This window comes from Felis catus, chromosome B2, assembly GCF_018350175.1.
Source record: "Felis catus isolate Fca126 chromosome B2, F.catus_Fca126_mat1.0, whole genome shotgun sequence".
Classification (NCBI taxonomy): Eukaryota; Metazoa; Chordata; class Mammalia; order Carnivora; family Felidae; genus Felis; species Felis catus.
The window spans coordinates 57,613,694-57,634,207 of record NC_058372.1 but is presented as its reverse complement, the minus strand read 5'-3'; the positions used below and the strand labels follow the sequence as shown (position 1 = coordinate 57,634,207).

General features: G+C 35.3%; 1 protein-coding gene across 2 annotated transcripts in view; it reads left to right on the top strand.

The window, feature by feature from the left end:
* The window catches only part of LOC109499722 (protein eyes shut homolog), an 866,761-nt gene that overhangs the window by 610,185 nt on the left and 236,062 nt on the right, over positions 1-20,514 (top strand). The gene's annotated exons all lie outside the window — the stretch shown is intronic.

Sequence of the window (20,514 nt, the reverse complement as noted above, 5' to 3'; positions counted from 1 at the left end):
TGCCCACTAATAAACCCTACTTGCTGTCTAAAAATAAAAATGGAAATTAATTGGGATGCCTAGGTGGCTCAGTTGGTTAAGTGTCTAACTTTGGTTTGGGTCATGATCTCAAGGTTCATGAGTTCATGCCCCACATCGGGCTCTGCACTGACAGTGAAGAACGTGATTCAGATCCTGTTTCCCTCTCTCTCTCTGCCCTTCCCTGCTCGTGCTCCCTCTCTCTCAAAAAATAAATAAAAATAAAAAAAATTTTTAGTTAAAAAAATTTAAAAATTAATTAAAAATAAACTTAAACTTTAAAAATTTGTCAAATGAATTATATGATTGTAAACAATATAACTCATCGCTTTTTGGGGTAAAAAAATGCATAACATAAAATTTGCCACCTTAACCCCTTCTAAGTGTACACTATTACTATATTGTGTTAACTATATGCCCATAATTCATTGTTTTTGTAAAAATTTTTCCAGTAAGTGTTATATCTTATATTCCTAGAGTTCCACAAAAATATCAGTAAATTAGTAGATCAAATTTAATACTTTCGATTACAATTCCAAAACTCAAGCTGTATGTGTATAAAGAAAAGAGGAAAGAAATTTTCATTTTCAGTAATATTAGAAAATGGCAATAATCATACCCTGTACATAATAAATAATGGGCATTTATTTTTTTAAGTTTATTTTGAGAGAGAAAGAGAGAGTGGGGGAGGAGCAGAGAGAGAGGGAAAGAGAGAGAGAATCTTAAGCAGGATCCATGCTGTCTGCCCAGTGAGGGGCTCAATCTCACAAACTGTGAGATCCTGACCTGACCTGAAATCAAGAGTTGGACACTCAATTGACTAAGCCACCCAGGCACCCCTAACGGGCATTTAAAACTTAAAGCAAACCAAAGGAAGACAAGTAAAGTTGGCATACACTTCCCCAGATATAAGACATGGTGTAGATTTCTCCATGTGCAAGAGGATCCTACATTGCTTAATCAATGCTGTATTTCAGATTAGGAGAACCGGTAGTTCATTAAATCCAACAAGCCTTTTTCCTGTTGATTTGAAGAGATTTTACTCTTTTTGAATGTTTTGTAATTTTTTTCACAACCAAAGTCACAACCAACTGTGACTCTGCCAGAAATATCTTAGTAGATTTTATGGTTACTATTCAGGTAACAGGGATCAATTTGCTGTTTTTCAAAACTGCATTAGTCTAGTAATGATAGCAGCAGAGACTTTACTGTTCCCCAAGCACTTGACTCAGGTTAGATTACTATCCAAAAGAGGTCATCTTTCTTTTTTAGTAATGATCACAATAATACTTAAGTAAAATACAGATAAATGAATGAATGATCTATTAAAAATTTTAATTGTATAGATTAAAGTGCCCAGCTGATTTGATCCCTTCATTTGTCCATCAGGTATTTTGAAATCAGGTAAGATAAAGTAAATAAATCAAACCATTAAAAATGTTCTACATCATGGAAATAGCTACATGAATAAGGAGTAGTCTCATATAGTTTAATAAAAATGGGGGGGGGATTGCCTCTGATTAATCTTACATGAGGAAATTTTAAGCTATCACTAATCAGAAAAAGTCAGTTTGATCTAAAATGAATTTTGGTTCATTTAGGATGTTTATTCAATTTTATTCAGATACACTGAAACTTTACTCAGTGTCTAAATTATAATTTAAGCATCTATATGATGAATGTTCCCACACAGTTTTAGAAAATGAAATGCCACATTTCAACTCATCTGAACTAATGAAATACCACTCAATAAATTAAATCCTGATGTGTTTTGTATCAGGCATACAATTCACATTGACTACATGTACCCTATTAATGATTTTAGGACAAGGTAAAAAAATCAGAAATAATGACAGATGGGAATTTCTAGCAAATCCACAGCAACCTACAGTCTTATCTGGATGTGTGTGTTTGTTCATTGTTTCATAGTTTACTAATGATTCATGTTCACCAAATATGATCTTGTTAAGATGCTGCCAAAGGGAGCATGTTATTCAAAACCTCATTCCTTCATTAAGAAATCTATTTCTCATAATCTGAGCCTATCTTCTTTCTTCCATGGATGTTTTACATTTTAACATTTTTTAAAGTGACTAAAGCAATCCATCTTGTTTGGAAATAGCAATTCCACAAAAGAATGAATTGTACATTTTGTGATACAAACTCAAGTACATTACATTTGTCTGGTTTTCTATTAATATTCATGAAATTTTTTGCACTATTTGTTTTCTAGACTGTGTTTAATTTAGTTCCCACTTTTCTAGTAAATGTGGTTGAATAAAAGCTCAAATTGCTATTTTGTGAAGTGTACTGAAGTGTTAATGTGTAATATAGTTAAAAATGACTAATGAAAAAGTTAATAGGACCTTTTTCCACAGTGTGTTTCCCAATATGTTCTATAGAATGCTTGCATTATCACTGGTCTTTTTACATTGGGACATACTATATAAATATTTGCCATTGTCATCAGTGTAAAATCTAATAAGCTAGAATATAATATAGGAGGGTAGTATAAAACCAAATTTAAAAATTCCAATCATTTAGTTGCCTACTATATGATCTAGCTATTCCATAACCATCTCAGGCTCCACGTTTCCAAAACATAATGCTTTGTCTTACCTAACATCACAAATATCCTCTTATTCCTGTATTATGCACCCTAGTTATTGAGAAAAGTTGAAAGCATGTGCTCTGACATTAGATGATCCTAGGTTCAAATCCTGGCTTTGCAGCTTTTCTTTGTATGGTCTTGGGCAAGTTGCTTAACCCAAGTGTCTTCATCTGCAGAATGTAGATAATAATTTTTACATCATAGACTAAAAGAGATGATATAGATAAAGTGTTTCCTCAGCATCCTAAATCAGTAATCTTAGAGTTTTTACTTAGTCTCCTTCTTTACTACCTCCTTTACAGCCAATCCAGGCTCATGTTTCCTTATTCCTTGAATATCTGCCCCCTTCCTCTTTATTCCCACTATACCATCCTTAGTGAACACCCTCCTTGCTCCCCTGAATGATTTCTGTGTTCTTCTCAATGGTTTCCCTCTCTCAACTCTAAGCCCCTCCAATCCTTCTTCCACAAGACTTCCAAAATAATGTCACTAAACATCTGGAATAATGTCACTACAATACAAATCTGATTATTTTACTTTCCCAAATTAAGCTTTCAATAGCCTAAACCCAAACTCTTTCATATGATTTTTAAAGCTCTCCATGATCTGAGATGTCTCTACTGCTCTTATGTCAACATTATCTCTCACTACTCCTCATTCTCCACCCCAGATCTATCACACTTAACCGATGTATTATCTTTGCATGTCTAGAATAAAAGAAAAGCAACAAACATACCACTCTGTATAGTTCTAAGTTGTCAGTTTTCATTACTGTGTTATACGACAGAATTAGCTATGTAAAATCCCTTAAAAGATTACTTATTTTGTTGTTACAGAAATAACAAGTAGAAATCAGAATTCTCATTCAAAATCTTCTCAGACATGCAACACTGTTTTTTTTGTTTATTGCTAATACAAACTAATGCCTTCAATAACATCAGAGGTAGAGCTTTCCAAATCAAAACTTCAGAGGTGAGCCTAGAATCCAATTTTAATAGGATATGCTAGAGTGAATTTCTTAGAATTTATAATCAGGTTTCCTAATAATCACTTTTTTATATAATGTTAAATGTATTAGAATTTAAAGAGATGAATATTTAACATTTTAAAAAGCAATACAGTGAAAAGTTTTTTAAAGAAAAAATGCAATACCATGAAAATGCAATTACTACACAGTAAGAAAAAAAATTAGAAGTGTCAATTTGAGCATTATCCTCTTACTGGAATTAGTAATGTGTAAAATTTCCCTTGCACATTTTTGGTGATCCAGTATGTCTCACGTGATTCTTTTTTTTTTTTTTCTCACATGATTCTTTACCCCAAATTCATAGAAGATATATCACAATTTTATGGACAGGTAAAAATAAACAGATTCTAGGCTCAAAATTACCATCTTCAGAGTACTAGCAATTCCCGGCTCTGGTTTTCTCATTCAGTGGTCTGAACATATTTGATATGTCACAGTTCCAAATCTAGTACTGCCTAGTTAGTTCCCTTCTCCTCTCTGTGAATCACACATGTTTAAGGCTGTAACTGCACTTGACTCTCATAATTTGAGGTTATCAAATTCATCTTTTTTTATTTTCTCCATGGTAGTATAGTTTGCAGGATCTCAGAGCTTGTTAAGTCTAACACTGTTATGCAGATCTGTCTCACTGATTGAATAAATATAAATTAACCACAATCCTGGATAAAGGATGATTAAATATACTTAATCTCTTTACTGTCCCTATAATTGAAAGAAAATGGCCATAAGTCAAGAGCTTCTTAAACTTGACACTTTGGCCCAGATAAGTGCTGTGAGAGCTTGTTCTGTGTGTTGTAAGATGTTTAGCAACACCTCCAGCCTCAACATACTAGATGTGCGTAACACAGTATGTCTGTCCCCCACCCCAGGTGACAACCAAAAATGTCTCCAGACATTGACAAACATTCCCTGAAAAAGAACAAAATCACCCCTGGCTTAGAACCAAAGCATTAGATTGTGCTATTTTTGAAATGCAGTATCTAATCAGGGGTTGGCAGACTACAAACAAGGAGCCAATCTGGCCACAGTCTATTTTCATACAGCCCATGGCTAAGAATGGTTTTCACATTTTTAAAGGATGGCAAAGAGGAGGAAGAGGAGGAGGAGGAAGGAGAAGAAGGTATGTAAGAGACTGTAGGTAGCCTGCAAACTTTAAAAATATTGCTACCTGGCACTCTACAGTAAAAGTCTGACAATCCTTGAGATAAATAAACTGAAGATAAATAAATTAAGTGACCTGCTCAATTTCACACATTCTTACATCATTTCTAGTTCTTTCATTATTCTCAACTTTGAATAGTTCTGCAATGTATGTGACACATGACAGTGAGCATTCATAATTAGGTTCCAAATAAAGAGCAAGGAAAAACATGATTTTCTTACATATGTTTGAGTTTGTAGTTGATGTTCCCTTTTCTGACTTCCTGTTTGGTTTGTACTAAGAATCCATGCAACATGCATTCTAGTTTCATATATATAACCCATTTTGGGGAAACAGTAAAACATTATTTTTGTATATCTCAAGTATTAGAATAAGGATTTTGCCTACTTGCCTTTAGAGAATATCATAAACTTTGAACTATTATTACACATTGAAATACAGAGAATGGTAAGAATCTTTGAATTGTCTATTTGTTTCTTCTAAGATTTTATTTAAATTCAAGTTAGGTAACATGTAGTAAAGTACTGGTTTCAGGAGTAGAATTTAGTGATCCATTACTTACAATGTAATACCCAGTGCTTATCACAATTGCCCTCCTTAATGCCCCTCACCCATTTAGCCCATCTCCCAACCACCTCTCCTCCAGCAACCATCAATTTGTTCTCCATAGTTAAGAGTCTTTTATGGTTCACCTCCATCTCTGTTTTTACTTATTTTATTTTTCCTTCCCTTTACCTATATTCATCTGTTTTGTTTCTTAAATTCCATATATGAGTGAAATCATATACTTGTCTTTCTCTGACTGACTTATTTCACTTGTCATAATCACTCTAGTGTCATCCACATGATTGCACATGACAAGATTTCATTCTTTTTAAGTTTATTTATTTTGAGAGAGAGAGAGAGAGAGAGAGAGAGAGAGAGAGAGAGAGAGTGTGTGTGTGTGTGTGTGTGTGTGTGTGTGTGTGTGCATGAGTTGGAGAGGGGTATATAGAGAGGGGGAGAGAGAGAATACCAATCAGGTTCCACATTGTCAGCATGGAGCCGGACATGGGGCTCAAACTCATGAACAGTGAGATCATGACCTGAGCCAAAATCAAGAGCCAGATGCCTAACCAACTAAGCCACCCAGGCACCCCAAGATTTCATTCTTTGTGATGGCTAATATTCCAGTGTGTGTGTGTGTGTGTGTGTGTGTGTGTGTGTGTGTGTGTGTGTGTGTGTGTATGGCTATATCTTCTTTATCCATTCATCAGTCGATGGACATTTGGGCTCTTTCCATAATTTGGCTATTGTTGATAGTGCTGCTATAAACATTGGGGTGTGTGTGTCCCTTTGAATCAGCACTTTTGTATCCTTTGGATAAATACCTAGTACTACAATTGCTATGTCATAGGGTAGCTCTATTTTTAAATTTCTGAGGAACCTTCACGCTGTTTTCCAGAGTGGCTGCACCAGTTTGCATTCCCACCAACCGTGTAAGAGAGTTCCCCTTTTCTCTGCATCTTTGGCAACATCTGATGTTTCCTGAGTTGTTTATTTTAGCTATTCTGACAGGTGTGAGGTGGTATCTCATTATGGCTTTGATTTGTATTTCCCTGATGATGAGTGATGTTGAGCATCTTTTCGTGTGTCTGTTAGCCATTTGTATGTCTTCTTGGGAGAAATGTCTATTAATGTCTCCTGCCCATTTCTTAACTGGATTGTTCATTTTTTGGATGTTCAGTTTGCTAAGTTCCTTATAGATTTTGGATACTAACCCTTTATCAGATATGTCATTTGCAAATTTCTTCTCCCATTCCATTGGTTGCCTTTTAGTTCTGCTGATTGTTTCCTTCACTGTGTAGAAGTTTTTCATCTTGATGAAGTCCCAGTAGTTCATTTTTGCTTTGTTTCCCAACCTCCAGAGACATGTCTAGTAAGAAATCGCTACAGCGGAGTTCAAAGAGGTTGTTGCCTATGTTCTCCTCTAGGATTTTGATGGTTTCCTGTCTCACATTTAGGTCTTTCATCCATTTTGAATTTATTTTTGTGTACGGTGTCAGAAAGTGGGCCAGCTTCATTCTTCTTATGTCACTGCCAGTTTTCCCAGCACCATTTGTTGAAGAGACTATTTTTTTTTCCCATTGGATATTCTTTCCTGCTTTGTCAAAGTTGAATTGACCATATAATTGTAGGTCCACTTCTGAGTCCTCTATTCTATTCCATTGATCTATGTGTCTGTTTTTGTGCCAGTGCCATACTGTCCTAATGATTACAGCTTTGTAATACAGCTTAGAATTCAGAATTGTGATGCCTCCCACTTTGCTTTGCTTTTCAACATTACTTTGGCTGTTCAGGGTCTTTTCTGGTTCCATTCAAATTTTAGAATTGTCTATCTATTGCCGGTTTCTCAACATAATACCACTTTCATTCCAAATAAAGAGCAGACGCCCTTTTCTTTAAAATGCTTATTACCTCATGTTGTTTTGGTAAGTAGAATATTAATACTCAAGATACCCAATTTCATCTTGCTTCAGCTTAAACTCTTTTTTTTTCTTTAGTGGTATAAGAATGTCATGTGTTATTTGTTGTGGTTCATTTTATGTTTAAGATTATCCCTTCTTCTTAATGCTTCAGTTGTAGGTTTCCTGCTTGATAATTCTGGTTTCTTTGATTTCCATGATTTAAGGCTACCTAGGATTCCCAACTTTGTCTGCACACTGGAATCACCTGTGTAGCTTCAAAAAATACATGTGCCTGTGTTTCATCCCTAGAGATTGGGAATTAGTTGATTGGGGTTATGGCCTGATCATTGTAATTTTTGTAGGACACCCAGGAGTTGTCAATGTGGAAATAAGTTTGGGGACCACTGATAAAAGAGTTAGGTATTTAGATTCAGAGCCAGTCTATTTGGGTCCATATCCTGGATCTTCTCCTTGTGAGGTTGGACAAATCACTTACAATCCCATGCTTCCATTCTCTTATCTGTAAAATGGACACTATAAGATTGCCTACTTGTGGAGGTTATGGTGAGTTAATATATGTAGTATATAGAAGCACTTGTTACTTGGCATTTAGTAAATCTTATTCAATCAATTATTATCAATTAATAGTAGCAGTAGTATCAGTAGTAGTGTTGGTGATGTCATTACTTTGTATTGTCTTCAATCATTCTCTTCAAATTTTTGTTGTTATTGTTGATTTAACACTTAATGGACCCAGGATTTTGTCTACCATTTAATTTGAATACACTCCTGTCGTAAACCATTACAAAATACAGGCCTGACCAATGACAATATATTAGGAATCTAGAACCTTTTTATTTCCATTTACGTTGTTGAATTTATATTGATTAAATCAAGGTTCCTAGCATATTAAGTTGCACTGTGAAAATGTTCAAGAGGAAAGATACTGTTGCTTTATGATTTTTTTCTCAGCTACTCAACAGCTAAATATTTGTTAAAGCCAAGTCATTTGGATTATCTGTAGATATTAAAAGTATAAGTCCACTCACAATTTAATGTATACATATTCTTTTTCTTAAGTTTGTTTTATTTATTGTTTTTAAGTAGGCTTCACACCCAGCGTGAAGCCCAGTGCAGGGCTTGAACTCACGACCCTGAGATCAAAACCTGAGCTGTGATCAACAATCAGCTGCTTAACCAACTGAGCCACCTGGGCACCCCTATACATATTCTGATCTCATTTGTGTCTAAATTACTTTTTAGCTATTTAATTTACATACATAAAACACTATCAGTATAATTTGGAGGGTTCTAGAAAACTTAAAATTTCTAATTTTTCCAGTGATTAGATTTGTTTCGTTACCTTTTAGTCACACCTAATCTGAATGTAATTAAATTAACCTACAATATGTTTCCAGAGTGAATTTGAATAGACAACAAATTTTGACAGTTTGTGTAGACTTTTTGCCTAGGTTTGTATAATTTGTTTAAAAATATCTGCAAAAGAATTTCTGACCCATTTTAGATAATTAACCTTTTTATTAGAGTTATCATTGCTTGCTTATGAATGTATTTACAAATATTCTTTCTCAAATTCAGAGGTAAGATTATTCCTTGAAAAATTTACCTAAAATATTTTAGGAAATAAAATCCTTGATACTTTTCACCATTATCTAAATCCTCTTGAAAAGGTAAATTATGCCTTGCCAGAATTGGGCAGGAAACCAAATTTAATGGTTATGTGCCTATTAGAGTAAAAGGATTCTGTCTTCTCTCAAGGAAGCAGACTTATGATGAATGGGTGAGAATTAATTTGAGTAAGGTTTTGATTCAGGGTACGAGGAGGAACAATGAACAATAAAAGACAAACAATATAAAGACAGACAGCCCAATTTTAAAATAGGCAAAGAACCTGAACAGACATTTCTCCAAAGAAGACATATAAAAGGTCAATAGGCCTATGAAGACATGCTCAAAATCATTAGTTATTAGGGGAATGCAAATCAAAACCATGATATACCACTGTATACCTACTACAATGGCTATGATTTTATTTTCAAAATGAAAAATAACAAATGTTATTTGCAAGAGCGTGAAAAAATTGGAACCCTAGTACAATGCTGGTGGGAATCTAAAATAGTTTAGTCACTATGGAGAACAATTTGATGGTTCCTTAAAAAGTTAAATGTAACATTACTATATGACCCAGCAATTATGCTCCTAGGTACATACTCAAAAGAACTAAAAACAGGGACTCGAACAGATTCTTGTATTCCAGTATGCATAGCAGCATCATTCACAGTAGCCAAAAGCTGTGAACAAATATATGTCTATCAAGAGACAGACAAAACGCCTTAAAAAAGGAATGAAATTCTAATACATGTTACAACATGGATGGACCTTGAAAACTTCATGCTAAGGTGAAATAAGCCAGACACAAAAGAACAAATACTATATGATTCCACCTACATGAAATGTCTGGAATAGACAAATTCATGGACACAAATTAGATTCAAGGCTATTGAAGGGAGGCTGAATGGGGAATTATCGCTTAATAATTAGAGTTTCATCCATTTGGTGTGATGAAAAATTTTGGAAATAGTGGTGACCGTCACACAATATTGTAAATATACTTAATGCCACTTAATTTTACACTTAAAAATGGTTAAAAGGGTAAACTTTATGTTATATATGTTTTACCACAATTAAAAGCAGGTTTAAAAAAAAAAAAAAAAAAAACCTCTTGTGGGCAGATTCTGAATAGTTGAGTCCTGAGAACATGATAGGAACAAAATACTGTCTGGTGTACCAACCTTTTTATTTATTCCTAGAAAGTTTTTGATGAGAAGGTATAAACAGTGAGAGAAAATTTGAGAAGTTACAAAATGGAAACAGGTACAACTTTAATGCAGGGTAATTTGGAAAATAGCCAATAAAAATTACAAACACAAACTTTCTTCTTTGGTAATTCTACTTGTCGAATCTACTTATAGAAAAAAATGGAAATATATCCATAGAGAGAGGAGAGGTTACATAAAGTACAGTGAAATCCATGCAATGAAATACTCTACCACCTTAAAAAGAAACATGGAAACTCTTTGTGTCATGCTAGAACATAATCTCTAAAATGGATTAAATAATAAAAACACCATGGGAAGAATGTATATAGTATTTGTGTCCACATGTGTCTGTGTATGTGTGCATTTACAGATGCATAGAGGACTTCTGGATAAATAAACAAGAAATTGGTAACACTGGTTCCTCGATGGACAGGACTTGGGTAGTCCAGGTGTGGGGTAGGAGAAAGATTTTAGACTATATACATATCTTTGCATACCTTTTGAATCTTGAGTCATGTGAATATGTTGCATGAAAATAAAAAAAGATGTTGTAAAGTAATATTTTTAGGGGTGCGTTGGTGGCTCAGTTGGTTAAGCGGCCAACTTTGGCTCAGGTCAAGATCTCACAGCTCATGAGGTTCATGAGTTTCACCCCAGCATCGAGCTCTATGCTTACAGACACCTCAAAGCCTGGAGCCTGCTTCAGATTGTCTCCGTCTCTCCCCTGCACAGTCTCTCTCCCTCTCTCTCAAATATAAATAAGCATCTAAAAAAAAACTCTAAAATAATCTTTTTATAATCCTTCATTGTAGAAAATAGTGCTGTATTACAGGGGGAAAAAACATGTTCCTTTACCCCTCGTTTTTATAACAAGACCTACCATTTATTTAGCTAGTGAACATTCATTCTGCTTTTACTTCAAATCAGAGTTTCTCAAGATGAACATTGTTGATAATTTAGGGATATATACGCTTTGTTGTTAGGGGCTGCCCTGTGCATTATAAGATGTTTAGCAGCATTGGTGACCTCTTCCTACTAAATGTCAGTGGCATCCTCCTCTTGCTGTTGTGACAAAGATTTCTCCAGACATTGCCAAATGTTCCCTGGAGGTAAATGGGGCAAAAAGGAAACCCAGATTGAGAAACACTGCCTTGATATAATCATAATCCATGTGTGGTGTTGAACCCAGTATCTAGTTTAAGAAAATCTTCAATAAAGGGCACCTAACACACACATCACGGGGTCTCTCTCTCTCTCTCACACACACACACACACACACACACAGAATGGCTTTTATACAAACAGTGGCAAAACTGTTAAACAATGAAGAAATGGCTTCGTGACATAATGAGCCTTTTTTCATTTGAATATTCAAACAGGTTGAAATTCATCCTTTACAAAGCCTTTACAAAGTGTCTTCCTTTAAGTAGGAGAATGGATTATGCATCTCAAGTCTTTCCTACCACTAAGACTCCTGGGTTCTGAGTACAGTTGACCCTGTTCCAGTTTGCATTTATAGGTATATAACTGTTAATGTGAGAAATTCTTCTTTATAAAGCTTGTCCGATTATTTTATTCTGCTGGTAAAAAGTGCATGGAACTGTGTTGTATTATGATGCTCTACAAAAAGACCATAAAGAGAAAAGGGGAGGAGGAACATTTTTTCTCTTCTAAGTACTAGAAAGGAAAGTAGCTTGATCCTTACAACCCTATACTTATATAATCACTCAGAATGAAACAATCATGTGTGTATTTTAATATTCCTATTACATCTAATGCTTTTTTTCTCTGAAAACTATCACTTCAGGAAATTCTAGGCTCTGGCTGAGGTATTAGCAAAATGAGAACCCCTTCTCAATTCAGAAAATGCTTTTGAGTAGAGAAAATATTCAAAGATTCTTTAATAAGGTTGGTAAGTTTCCTCATTTGTGGATACTTCTTTGTTCTCCCCTTTACAATTCAGAATGTAATATAGAATTGCTTCTGTGGTGACATAAAACTTTGATTCCCTGGAAAGTCTTTGAATAGAAAGACGAGCTTTCTCCACCCATCTACAGCACCACCACTGAGAACTTTCTTTGGCCTAAAGAACTTATGATTTCAAAATTTGTATTATTCTCCCCAAGATTAAGACACTAGATTCTCAGTTGGTTAACGGTTAAAGTAAACCACTGTGGAAATGTTTGCTACATTGGTTGTCAACAAAACATCTGCAGTTGATAAAAAGCTTTGAATATAAACATTTCCTTTTACTATAGATAGCAAATATAATCCCACCCCCTAAAGGTAATTAAAAACAAACCAAAGGGAAATGTGTTTTAGATTTCAAAGTATCAAATAGTAAAGGACTGTAAATTGCTGAATATATTTTTGCCATTTCTTTTCCAGTTACTAGTATGACTGTGTTCACCCTTAGTGTTTAGTGAATTAGTGAGCACAGTCCCCTTTGCACTTTAAAGAGGTCTGTTAGAATGTTTTTATTACTCTATTTGAATTGCAATAAATGCAGGTACTAGATTTAGGTATCTGTAATAGATTTGTGTTTATTGCATCAGTGTTTCCTGTCAAATTTAACTACACTGTGAAAATGTTAAAAAAGAGATACACTGTTGCTTTCTGATCTTTTTCATAACCACTCCACAACTGAGATATTTGTTAAACCCAAATCTTTTAGATTATCTGTATACCTTAATAAGGTGTCCACTTATAATTCAATATATACACATTCTAATCTCATTTATGTCTGAATTCCATTTTAATTATTGAACACTGCTAATATTCTAATCCTTGCCTCTAATTTTTAACATTGTTTCATTAAAAAAAGAAAAACTTCTGCTCTGTATTTGCTTATTGTGGCTGTTGTAACCTAATTGCCATAAAATTGATGGCTTAAAACAATAGAAATTTACTTTCTCATAGTTCTGGAGTCCAGAACTATGAAGTCACGGTGTCAGTAAAACCACCCTGCCTTCAGAGGCTTGAGGGAAGATTTGTTCCTCACCTCTTCTATCTTTGAGTCATTGGCAGCTTTTTGGTGTTTCTGGAATTCACTTCAATCTCTGCTTCCATCTTCACATCAAAACCCAGCTATGTCAGTTAGGTACTAGGGGACCGCAGATAGTTAGCCCCTCAGGTACTCAACTTCCTGATCTTTAAATGGAAAAAAAACCCAACATGTTTCTGCTTCATTCGTGGGGAGGATGATGTTGAATATTTTAAAGTCCTTGGGGAGGGGCACCTGGCTGGCTCAGTCACTACAGTATGGGACTCTTAATCTGGGGATGGTGAGTTCAAGCCCCACATTGGGCATAGAGCTTACTTTTTAAAAAAGAATTTAAAGGTAAAATACTTGAGGAAAATAAAATGCTTGGTTCATAATAAATGATATACAAATGTTTATTAAATAAAGCAAACTATCCCATTATAAGAGGCCATTGCTGTAATAACAATGTATACCCAATGAAGGTATCTCTGTCACTTTCAAATGATGTATTCCAGTGTGTCCTCTCATTGGTCAAGCATTGCTTACAATAGATAGAAGATAAGACAGAGCGGCATGAAAGCATGAGATACTGGACTGGGGCTCTTTAAAGAAGAGCAAAAAAAGCTAAAGATGAGGAAAAAAATATTCTCCTTTTTGTTTGTTTTCTATAATCAGTAAAGATAGGCACTCTTTGAACTCCCTATTTTCATTTTTGCCTCATGAGCCTGGCAATCACAAGCTCCCAGTTTGTATCTCTGAGTAAAATCTTCCCAGCATCACTTGCTCACTGAGTTTGAGTGAGACTTGAAGACGAAGCACAAATCTGTCAGCTCTCATTAACACTAACCTACACTGCCAATACTGGTGTGCCGGCCCTGATTCCTCTGGTTTTGGTGAAAATTGACCTCTCAAAGAATGGTAGTGTCTTTCCTGTCTACCACTATGAAGACCTTCCGAACTGCTTTATCTACCTCCACCTCCCCACCACCTACTAGTTTCTTACATAATAGGGATTCATTTGTTTATTGAATGAATAGATCCATTTTAAGTTGTATAAGATAATTTTCCTGAACACTAATTTATTTTATGCTTTATTTCCCTACACAGATTTTCCCTTTTTCTTCTATTTCCTACTATTTTCCCTCATATGAAAAACTAGTGTAGACTCAGTCCTATAACGAACAAATTTTAGTATGAACAAATGTACATGGGTTTTTAATTTTTTTTAATGTTTATTTATTTTGAGAGAGAGAGAAGACAGAGTGCAGCCAAGGAGGGGCAGAGAGACAGGGAGACACAGAATCCGAAGCAGGCTCCAGGCTCTGAGCTGTCAGCACAGAGCCTGATATGGGGCTAGAACCCACAAACTCATGGGATGTGGAATTGAGAAGGAACTTCAGGTCAGATCATGACCTAAGCCGAAGTCAGACACTTAATGACTAAACCACCCAGGCGCCCCTGAACAGATGTACATGTTTTAAGATAAAATGAAGTATTAGAGTTTAAAGGTAACTACCTTAAGTCATTTGGATCAAGATTACATAAATAAAATTAACTGAGATTATGTATTTAGAGCTTATTAAATTTCTTCATCATCGTGGGCTTATAGGCCTCACAGTAATTGAGTTTTCTATTTGTATCAAGTAATATAAAATTTTGAAACCATCTCTGTCAGCAATTTTGCTTTGCACATGACATGACATGGATTTTGGTCTACTTGGTGTATTTCATTTGTCATCTTCTGGAAAACTTCTAAAAGGTTAATGTAATTGTTTTTCTTATCATAAGCAACTCCAGAAGTATGTTGTCTCTATTGTAAGGGTGAAAGACAAAGCATTTTTTCATCATCCTAATCATTTATTTAATTACATTTTTCTCAGTTTTTAAATTCGGAGTGCTTTCATGGGAGCTATTAATAAGAAATAGACCCTAAATTAAGGAGGGGCTAGTAATGCTTCTTCAAGCATTAAGCCTAGATTACATATATTCATTGATTGCATCTATTTTTATATTGATTGAATTTCTAAAATTTTACTTGTCTGGCTATCTCCAAATTGAAAGTTTGCTTGGGGTAAGAACTTTACTTTTCTTCTCTCCATATCAGAAGTTTCAAAGATGGGGAAGCCACGTTTGGCAAAGGTGTATAGGAAGGACAATTGGGGGGGGGGGGAAGTGGCATGCATTATAACCTTAGAAACCATAAAGAAAAAGTTATATATAAGAATGAGAAATAGATGGACTTTCCCAGAGAAAATTGAATAAGCGGAGACAAGGGACACTTAGATGGCGTGCCAGCTGACAAAGAAATATGAAACCAAAGACGTATTGATCCTGAGGCATGGCTCGCTGGATCACACTACAGCCTTTTTACATTTAGAGTGATGAGAATATTTACAAGTTTGGCTTCGAGAGTGCTTGTGAAATTTAAATCCTTTGCATCTCTATTAATCTCTCTCTTCATATTTTTAATAAAAGCTAGATTAATAAATTGGATTAAATGTGGTACAGTATAAATATTTTAGCATCAAAATATTATTTTTTAAAATAAATCTCAAAATACACAGGCAGGAAAATCAATCATATGCTACAAATAATACTAATCATGCAAAACCCAGTATTTAGAAGACAGGTAAACCGCACGTTTATTATTTAGGTAAGGCAATTTTGTAAGAATCAGCCATCACTCACTGTAATACTTCTAAAAAATGACAGGGACGCACATGGTTTTTTCCTAAGGGAAACTGGTCTTTGGTTTCACTCCTAAGCTAACGGAAGTGAATCTCTCTACATACCCATATCATCAGAATGGCTTTTTGTTCAAATTGGGTGAAATAATCTATTATTAAATTGATTTTTTTCAAATGCTATTTCAACTTGGGAAACTTTAGTAGCTCAAAATATGTGTATATGAGAGTTTAGGGGTTGAAGAGGAAAGGATCAGAAATGAGTATTTTCAGCTCCTGAGTTTTGACTGTTTACTTAGTGGACTGGATACAAATATACCCCAAGATTGCTAAAAACAAATGAATTGAGCAACAAGTATTAGACTTGAAGGGTAAAACTAAGTACTAATTGGCATTTATAAACTGTGTATGTGTAGGTTTTAGGGGTAATATTCTTAAAACCCCCATTTATCAGCAGAGTAAACTGATCCAACCTAGAGCTATGAACAGAGTATGAATAAAACAGATTTCCTATTGAAGTTCCAAATTAAATGCCAACAATGAAGCTAAGCTTTGCAACTTAATGCCCTTGTTCTAAGTGAATACTTAAATCCTACTAGGAAATATTCAAGAATCTCCATGGATTCAAGATCTTAGAGGAAAAAGGGGAGGATAAAGGGTTGAATGATTTGTAGCTTTGCCAATTTGCCAGGCATAAATACTCCCACCATGGTCAATTTCAAATTACCAACATGAATTCACAGATGTGTGAATTGAGAAAAAATGCACAAAACCAGCTCTCCTGAGTCAGTACTAGCCTTCTCCAGCACACCATTGAAGCTTCTTACCATGATATTCAGATAGATTAAAGCCAGATGTCAGGTCAAAAAACACAATATTCCTGAATACAAATTTCAATTTGTGTAATTGTAATAGTCATTATGTGAATGTTTTTACTGGGCAAAGAAAACAAGGGTATTCTGGCCATCTATACTTTTATAGGTGCTACCGGGAGACCATGAAATCTCTGGTCTGTATATGCTGTAGGTCCCAGTGCACATGAATTGGATAGTGTAGTCAGAAGTAAAATCACAGTTTTTGGAATATCTGTGATATCTCATGACAGCTGGTTGGTTGTTCCCTTGACGACTGCTCTGGCTAATCAAGGGTGTAAATGAAGTTCCTGCTCCAGCAGTCTTCAGGAATCATTGCAGATTCTTTCTTTAGTATCAGTGCTTCACAGGATAATGGCTCGGTTTTCTCAGTAATTTATTATTCAGGATATTTGGGCTATCTGTCAGTCAGAGAAAAGGCTAAATAAAATAACCTAAAGCCAATGACCATCTCATGACAATCATCTAGAGGCAGGAAGTCCTTGTAACAATCACCTATCAGACAGAGGTCAGGCAGCATTCCTTGTACAAACTGTTTGTGTGGCCATCCTGGCCAGCTCTTTGGTGCTCTAAATAAAAAGAGGCATGCTTCAAGGTGCCTTTGGTGTGTTTACATTGCTTTTATTTGGCAAAGGGCCTAACAGTGATTTTTGTGTCTGATCTTTTTTTACATTCATTTAACATATAGATTGTGCTGAGTCACATTAACAACCTCAAACAGTATGGCTGTGTTGATTGGGCTGTATGAAACCTTCATGGTCGTAAACAGCATCTTCTTACATTTGCCCACACAGCCATGACAGTCACATTAGATACATGACCGGTAAGGAAAACTGTATGTCTCTGGACAGTTTCATCCATACTGCCTGATGTATAATCTTTTAAATATATTTTCCCCTGTTTTCCTGTTGCAAACAGGGACCTAAAACAATCACACTGTCAATTAGATCCTATCTGTGGGGAGCAGATGCCTTTCAGTGCCTCCATCTCTGCCATGTACCTTTACTGCCATCTGCCGATCTGAGTCTCCCATCTCAGCTATTCATATGCAGAGCTAACTCTCACAACTCCAGTGCAACTTTGAGCCGAATGTGGAGATCATAGCAGCTAACATTGAGGTTAATCTCTCTCAGTCCTAAATCTAGCCAGAAAGATTCTTTTAATGGAAGTTCCAAGCTGGAGCCTAATGTGAATGTTATCTATTCATTTCAGAGTAATACTTAACATGTGGTAAACATTAAGGCTGGTTATTTTTGGTCATAATAGTTACTATCTTGGAGATTCACTTAACTGCTATCTATATTAAAGGTTATCTATATAGAGAACTTGTTTTTACATTCATTTTTAAAGTCTAATTTAGGCAAATAAAGAAATAAACCCAGCAAAGTTAATTCATGTCCAAAATTTAAAATAGACAAGCTAGGGGAGCCTGGGTGGCTCAGTTGGTTGAGCGTCCTACTTCGGCTCAGGTCATGATCTCACAGCTTGTGAGTTTGAGCCCTGTGTTGGGCTCTGTGCTGACAGCTCAGAGCCTGGACCTGCTTCTGCTTCTGTGTCCCTCTCACTGCCCCTAACCCACTCACATTCTGTCTCTGTCTCTCTCAAAAAATAAATAAACATTTAAAAAAATAATAATAAATAAAATAGACAAGCTAGAATCATTGCTGTATAATAACCAAACCTAGTGAGTGATAAGAGAAAAGAACATATTTTGCACCTGTGGAAGGATTCAGTATTGCCATCAACTTTGCAATATTCCCTAGACACAGTTGGTGCTGTTCAGTTATGTTACTTTTATATCATGGCTTAAAATTCTATAGCTACTACAATTATGCATGAGCTATGTTTTGTGAGCCTTCGGCATAGCACTACATTGGCCTTTTAAAGCATTTAACTTCATTATGGTATAATGCCAGTGACTCATATAACTCCAAGATTTGACAAATCAAACATAAGTACCTTAGAGAAGAAAGAAATCCATACTTCCTATTTCTCTCTGGAAGAAAGACAAACCACTTTACTTATGTGCTTTTGAAATCTGCCACTGAAGAAAAACATGAGACAGATGCATTGAAATGTGAAAGCGCGCAGACACACACACACACACACACACACACACACACACACACAACCCGAGATGGAAAAAGCCAAAGAAATTATTCTTTCCAAATTTAAAAGCCTGCAAAATTATAAAGGCACCTCCAATGTGCTTAATTTCCCTTCATTCCACCCCTCACATATTAAAGATAACTTTCTATTTACATGGCCCTTCAAAAGTTAGGACTCAGGGCACCTGGGTGGCTCAGTTGGTTAAGCATCTGGCTCTTGATTTCAGCTCAGGTCATGATCATATGGTTCAGTTCATGAGATTGAGCCCTTCATTGGGCTCTACAGTGACATTGCAGAGTCTGCTTAAGAGTCTGTTCTTCTCTCTATCCCCACGTGTGCGTGCTCTCCCTCCCTCTCTCTCTCATAATCAATAAATAAGCATTAAAAAAAGTTATAACTCAATTTTATCTTTATTGTTGTTTTTTCTTATTGTAAAAAAAAAAGTGAGACTTCTGGTCAAGATGACTGTAACATCACACTTTGACGCTCCTCCTTAGTGTCAAACACATAGCAACAATATAGAAAATTTTAAAATACACAACTGAAAATACAAAAGCGAATTCAAAAACAAGATAGACATCTTCCCAGACAAGAAACCGACAAAACTGCAAAGCATCAAGAGCTAAGACTGCAGGCCTGCCAAGATCTAGGTCTAAAAACAGGGATGCTCAGCAAGTATAAGGGAATTTAAACTAGTCATTCATGTATACATGTGATATCTCTATCATTTATCTACCTATCTACCCACAGAGAAAAAGAGACACTGTCCTCTGGGATTCTGACTTTTAGCAAACTGCCAGCCTACAAAGAACAGAGACAACCAAAGCATCATGAGCAGAACTGTACCAAGCAGTCTTTTCAGCTCTGAATGGACCAAAGGATACCTTCAATATCACCATAGAACAGAACTGCCAAATATACATTATCCAAGATTCAGGTTTAGGTGCTCTGAAGATCAGGTAGGGTTCTCATTAGGCAAGCAGACATGGGTTGCCTAATGATGAGCACAACAAGGAAAATGGAAGTGAGGGGAAAGAGAAAAAAAAAAAAACTAAAAATGAGGCTGCACAGCACAGTATCAGAACACATGGCAACACTGAGAAAGGAGCAAAGGAAATCAACAAGTGGAACATGAATCACTCTAGATAAAATCATTTTTATGGAAAAATCTGACAAAAACTTTTAAGTAAATATTTCTGGGATGCTAGAAAACATTAGTGAAAAAATAACTCGTCTTAAAGGAGAATCTATAAAGGAAAATCAGGCATAAATTATACAAAAATGATGCAAAAGATTCAAAATCCTGGGGAATAAAATATTCATTAAAATTTAAAATTTATTAAAATTCTGTCAATAGAATAAATAGTTCGTAGAGACTGCTGCAGAAAAAATTGGTGCCTAGGAAGAATACAGGACAGAGAAATTAAGAAAGTATTTTAAAGATGTGAAAGCAAGATTAAGAAATTCAGAGAACAGTTTAATTGTCTTCTGAAAATTGTCTAACATAAATTCTAGAAGAAGAGATTTCAGAGGCTGTCAGAAAGCAATACAGTTGACCCTTGAACAACATGGGTCTCAACTGTGTGGGTCCACTTATATGCAGATATTTTTTTTATAAATACAGTACAGTACTATAAATGCTATTTCCTCTTCCTTATGATTTTCTTGATAACATTTTCTTTTCTCTAGCTTAGTTTAGTGTAAGAATACAGTATATAACATATACAACATGTAAAACGTGTTAATTGGCTGTTCATGTTG